Source organism: Gopherus flavomarginatus, unplaced genomic scaffold (genome assembly GCF_025201925.1).
Source record: "Gopherus flavomarginatus isolate rGopFla2 unplaced genomic scaffold, rGopFla2.mat.asm mat_scaffold_55_arrow_ctg1, whole genome shotgun sequence".
Taxonomy (NCBI): domain Eukaryota; kingdom Metazoa; phylum Chordata; order Testudines; family Testudinidae; genus Gopherus; species Gopherus flavomarginatus.
The window spans coordinates 774,179-780,575 of record NW_026115116.1 but is presented as its reverse complement, the minus strand read 5'-3'; positions in this window follow the sequence as shown (position 1 = coordinate 780,575).

Here is a 6,397-nt window from a genome sequence, read left to right as displayed (position 1 = left end):
GGGGGGAGGGGTGTCATAACATTTTTTCCCAGATTTGGACCTTAGCGTCCAAAATATGGGTGTTAGCATGAAAACCTCCAAGCTTAGTTACCAGCTTGGACCTGGTAAAGCTGCCACCAGCCAGGGATTTATACAGTGCCTGGCTCACTGTGGTCTCCCCAAAACCTTCCCCGGGGAACCCCCAGACTCAGATGCCTTGAGTCTCACAACAAAGGGGAATAAACCATTTCCCTTCCCCCTCCTCCCCTCCAGGTGTTCCCTCCCTGGGTTCCTGGAGAGATATACAGAAGCAAGCTCCGTGAATCTAAACAGAGGGACTCCCCCCTCCCTGTTTCCAGTCCTGGAAATAGAAGTACCAAGATAGCTAATCTCTCTTCCCCCTTACCCAGAGGGTATGCAAAGTCAGGCTAGTAAATCTAACACAACGAGATTTTCCCCCTGACTTCTGCCTCCCACCAATTCCCTGGTGAGCTACAGACTCAATTCCCTGGAGTCCCCACTAAAGAAAATATCCAACAGGTCTTAAAAAGAAAGCTTTATATAAAAAGAAAGAAAAGGATATAAAAATGGTCTCTCTGTATTAAGGTGACAAATACAGGGTTATTTGCTTAAAAGAAAAAAATGAATAAACAGCCTTATCCAAAAAGAATACAATTTAAACATTCCAGCAACTACACACATGTAAATACAAAAAAAAACCAATATAAACTTATTGTCTTATTATCTTTGTACTTACAACTTGGAAACAGAAGATTAGAAAGGCAGGAGATAGAAAAATCACTCTCATAGCCGAGACGCCACAGACACAAGACAAAGAACAAAGAACTCACACACAAACTTCCCTCCACCCAGAATTGAAAAAGTCTTGTTTCCTGATTGGTCCTCTGGTCAGGTGTTTTAGGTTACTGGTGTTACCCCTTTATAGGTAAAAGAACATTAACCCTTAGCTATCTGTTTATGACAAGGGGGCTCAGCCTTCCCAAACCTTGCACTGCCAAGGGGACTGCGGGGCCCATGATCAGGGGCCCTGGCCAAGTTAGGTCCCCCTGGAAAAGTCTCCCCTATGTCAGCCCCAGGGCTGGAGGAGCTCCCACTCCCTGCTACAGCCCGGGGGCTGCAGCAGGGGAACAGAGCTTCTCTGGTCTCAGGGCCACAGCGGGGCAGGGGTAAAGGAGTGATAGGGTGGGGCTGGTGGGGGAAGGGGTGGAACAGAAGTGACAGTGGATGCGGCCATGGGTGGAAGGGGGTAGAGCCACAGACAGAAGGTAGGGGCATGGTTCTGGTGCTGGGGCCCCCACACTTGTTCTCCCTTTCCCGGGGGTTTGGCATCACTAGCCCCGGCTTAGCGAGTAGGGTTCAGTGGTCCCCATAATGTGGGGTGCGACTCCTAGGGGGACACAGAGGAACATTCATGGGGGCACCTCAGGACCTGAGCCAGCCCACATAGAGGGCAGGGAGGGAGCACCACTCTGCCACAGCTCTTCCCCAACCCCACCCTCAGCCTGAGACTCTGGCTCCCAGCCCGGCGTCGACCGCTTTACACCTGTCCGCAGCCCTCTCCCCAGCAAGCAACAGTCCCACTCCTCCCAGCCCCGGTTCTTGACCGTGGCTTCCGAGGGGCCACAGCCATGGCTAAGAGGGCACAATGTGAAATGTTTGGGGACCACTGGTTTAGGGTGACGTCCTCAATCACTTCTCTGCAGTCCAATAAAAGCTATTCCTCACTCACCTACCCCTCCATCAGGACGGACTAGGTATGTTCTGCTGCCCTTCACTCATACAGGAAGGAGAATAACATTTCATTCCACTCAATCCTAAAGTCATTTGTAACCCAAGACCATCCCAAACTGGTCATTTTGGGGAAGCGGCCCCATCATGCTGCATAGCTAGGCAGAGTAGGTGTGTCTATGCAAACACGGTCTGTTCCTGAAGTCTTTCCCCAGCTCCTCACTAGGTGAGAGAGGGGAGCTCATTCAGACCCTGCTTATGCTTAGTATTTAAAAACTCCTTAGTGTCCCTATCTCTGCCGGCCTTAGATTTCTCCTCCTGTCCGTTTTTTCACAGCTCAGATGAGGTGACCGAGTGGTTAAGGTGATGGACTACTACGCCATTAAACTCTGCCTGCATGGGTTCAAATCCCATTCTCACCAGAGGCATTTAGTCTTCACCCTCCTTTATAGACAACCATCTCCCCCTTTGGTACAATAACAGATCAAACAATGTTGCTTGTATTACCCAAAATTGGGTCAGTTAGTAAGCTTAGAGAGGACTAATAATGCCCCTCCCCCCCAGAGTTTGGCAGAAAGCAGCACATTTATTAGCTTGATAGCTAAGCTCAAAAGAAGGGATGGGGGAGGGTGTCACACTCATACTCACGCTCCCAGGACAGGCCTGCCAGTGGAGATGTCAGGATCCTTTAAGGTAAGTGTCCCACAGCGCAGCGATGGACGGTGCGATGAAGATCAGTCTCCCTGAGGTGCAATAGAAAGTAACACAGCGAACCACTGGCCAGATGGGCCGGGTGAAGGGCATTCACTGGATGTACAAAGGAGAGTGGGAAAGCCACTTCACAGGCATTCAAAGCGGGAAAGGACACAAGCTGGGGGAGTTTAACAGACCTTTTGAGCATACAGGTTATACAGAGCATACAGATCACTGCTGCTCCTACAACATGATAAGTTCTCAAGCAGAATGTTTCTTACTTTGCCCATCTGTCAATTTTGATGATTATTGATGGAAATATTTTGCCATTGGGTTGTGTGTTTACACAGAAATTGACATTTACCAACAAATACACAATTCTTCCAAGCCTGCCTAGTCTGCAGTTGATGGGTTTAGAGGGACACATTCACTCTTCCAGGTCCCCATTCCAGGCCTGTGCTCTCCAGGTTGTCAACTTCCCGCACTGCTGGGATCCTTCCCTCATCTCCCCCAAACCACTGCCCCACCCCCACTTCTGGGGTCCCCTCCCTACACTGTCTAACTCCACTGCTGGCAGGATCCCTTCCTGTTCCTTTCATTTCCTGCCTCCACTCTGGGCAAAAGCTCTGCACTCTTCCCACACCAGAAGTTGAACCCAGGCCACCTGGGTGAAAACCAGGAATCCTGACCACTAGCCCATATGGGACTATTGCTGCATCTGACGAAGTGGGTATTCACCCACGACAGCTCATGCTCCAATACGTCTGTTAGTCTAGAAGGTGCCACCGGATTCTTGGCTGCTATTATTACTACAACTCAGGCCTTGGCTACACTGGAGAGTTACAGTGCAGGTGGTGGCTTTACAGCGCTGTAACTTACTCCCTGTCCACACTGGCAAGGCACATACAGCGCTGTATCTCCCTGGCTACAGTGCTGCATGTGCTCCACCTCGACGAGAGGAATAAAGAGAACAGAGCTGGTGATGCAGCGCTGGGGTGCCAGTGTAAACAGTGATTAATCTTACTACGCTGTCACTGACCTCCGGAACCTTCCCATAATGCTTTTAAGTAGAGATAGCTCTTTGTTTTGGTGTGATGACTCTGTTTGTTTTGTTGTGAGCTCAAGGCTCCCGGAGCGGCTTATCTAAAAACCAAACACAGTTACTGTTTGCAGTGAATGAGCAGAGGCAGGGGGATCCCTTTGGAACACCCACAGCTGGTGTTTGCTTGAGGAGAGAAGCAGCCGGGTGGGCACGGGGGAGGGGGGGTCTGTTTTGGATCAGCGGCTTATCTGGTCTGTGAGGAAAAAAACAAAGGTGGCTATTTGCATTTAGTGAATGAGAGAGGTGTGGGGGAGGAGGCTTGAACTTGCCAGGCAGGGAGCTGACACAGTGTCAGCTCCAAAAATCCACTCGCTCTGTCTCCCCCACGCTCCGTGTCACACTCCACCCCACCCTCCTCTTTTGAAAAGCACATTGCAGCCACTTGAATGCTGGGATAGCTGCCCATAATGCACCACTCCCAACAGCGCTGCAAATGTGGCCATGACAGAGTGCTGGTAGCTGTCAGTGTGTCCACACTGCAGCGCTTTCCCTAAACAGCTGTAGGAAGACAGCTTTAACTCCCAGCGCTGGACAGCTGCAAGTGTAGCCAAACCCTCTCTAAGCCGACCCCTTATGAGAACAGCAGGGACTAGCATGACTAGATGTCCCGATTTTGGGGTCTTTTTCTTATATAGGTGCCTATTAACCCCACCCCCATCCCAATTTTTCACATTTGCTGTCGGATCACCCTAGCAGGGGTTGCACACAGGGCTGCATTAACCTTCAGGTGCTGAGGTTTCCCTCTCTCCATTCCCAGAGCCTGTGATCAGGAAACAGACATCAGGGCTCCCAGGTGCTGCACAGACCATGACTGAGATCAGACCCCATATTATGCAAGGTGCTGTACAAACCCTGGGCAACACTGAGATACCCAGGAGGTTCCCCTCAATTTCCGTGAGCCTCTGCTGCCCAACTTCTTCTCAATCCCTCTGGCTCACCCCCCCCACAAAAAAAACCCACCTTTCCAAACAGTCCTTCTTTCCTTGCCCCCTGATTCTGGTTTCACACCCTGGGACCATCTCCCCTCTTTGTCTCTCCCCCTCCAGGTGAAGCAGAGATGGAGGCAACTTCAGCCACTGGAGTCAGCCTCAGCGAGCACTGCAGCCGGCACCGGGGGAGGGGAGGTGTTTGCAGACACAGGAAGGGAGCAGGGGGTGCTGGGAAGAAGGCAGCAGGAGAACAAAGCTCAGAGACCCAACATGGGGAAATTCCAGGGGGCGGGGCTCTGACACATCCCAGGTGCGGGCAGCTCCTGAGGGCGGGGCTCTGGCTCAGCTCGGGGGCGGGGCAGCTCCTCGGGGCGGGGCTCCAGCACAGAGCAGGGGCGGGGCAGCTCCTGGGGGCGGGGCTCCAGCACAGAGCGGGGGCGGGGCAGCTCCTGGGGGCGGGGCTCTGGCAGAGCCCATGGGCAGGGCAGCTCCTGGGGGCGGGGCTCTGGCACATTGTGACGCGGAGCCCGGGCTGAACACCTGCTTCTTGGTTCTCCACGTGCTGCCAGCAGCCCTGTAGCTGCCCGAGCCCGAGCGGAGCCGCTGTTGTCAGCTGCAGCCAGGATCTGCCCTCGGCCCCGCTGGGATCCAGGTGGGGACAGAGACTGGGGCCCGGGGGTTCCCCTTGGTGTGGCTGGCGGGGGCGGGAGGGGAGAAGCCGGAGCTGCAGGCGGGGGAAGGGCGGTGGGACATTGTGACCCGGAGCCCCCGGGGAATGAGAGGCGCTGGGGGGCAGGAAAGTGACTCTGCCCCAGGGAGCCTGGGAGAAGCCATGAAGGCGCCTCGGTCCCAGTGGAGCTGCAGGAGGATCCGACCGCCCGCCCGACTGGGATGGGGGGGCCGGGGCCCGGCCGTCGTGTGGGGGGGAGGGGCGGACCCCGGGCCAGGCGGGGTGTGGCGGTGTATTAAATCCCTCCCCATCGCAATGTGCTACTCCCGGGCACTGCGCATACTCAGTAACAGCCGCTGAAGCCGCTGCCCTTCCCCCTGCCCGGACCAGCCGTAACGTTCCGCCGGGCGCTGGGGGCGGGGCTGGAGCGGGGCGGGGGAGTAACAGGGAGCGTGGGAGGGGCGGGCGCAGAGCAGGAAATTGATGGGCGGGGGGGGTCACGCAGCTGGAGGCAGGGTTCATGGGGGCTGAAGGGCACAATCCGGGCTAGGGGGAGGAGCAGGAGTTGAGCTCAGGGGGAGGCGCTGGCAGAGCCCCCCCCTTTGGTGTGAGGGCGGAGGTGTCGAGGGGGGAGGAGAAGCCGGAGTTGCAGGGGGGGAAGGTCATTGGGGTGGGGGGGTAGATCTGTCTCTGTGCAGCCAGGACATTCCCGGGGTGGGAGGGAGGTGAGTTAACTGGATCCTGTCCCTGTTTTTGCCACTTCCTCCCACACACACATTCTCTCAAGATTTCCCCTTTTCTCTCTCATTATCACATGTGGCTATAAAATCCAGGGAGATTCTCCTCCCCCCCCCAATGATCAGCTCTCTAATTGCCTCTGATTTTCCCTTTTCTCTCCATACTTCTCAAATGTCAATTTAAAATCTCTCCGATGGGGGGTGGATTTTCCCACTCATTTTATCTGCAGCGATTTGTCCTTGTTTGGGTGGGAAATTGTTGCCCTGGGTCATTCCCCAGAACATGGCTCCCACTGGAGTGGGATGGGATGAGGTTCCCGTTCTCTGCCAGGGCAGGGAAGGGAAGGGAGGAGCACATCCCCCATGGAGACTGCCCAGACCCCATTTCCCAATTCCCCTGCGGCCCCCCTTCCATTGTCCAGGGAGCCTTCCATCTCCCCCTCGCCCTTAAATCAGCTCCTCAAAGGGCTCTGAGATGCTCACGTGAATGGTTGCCCCGTGGCCGGGGGGGACCATCACATTCTGTTTATGTATTGAA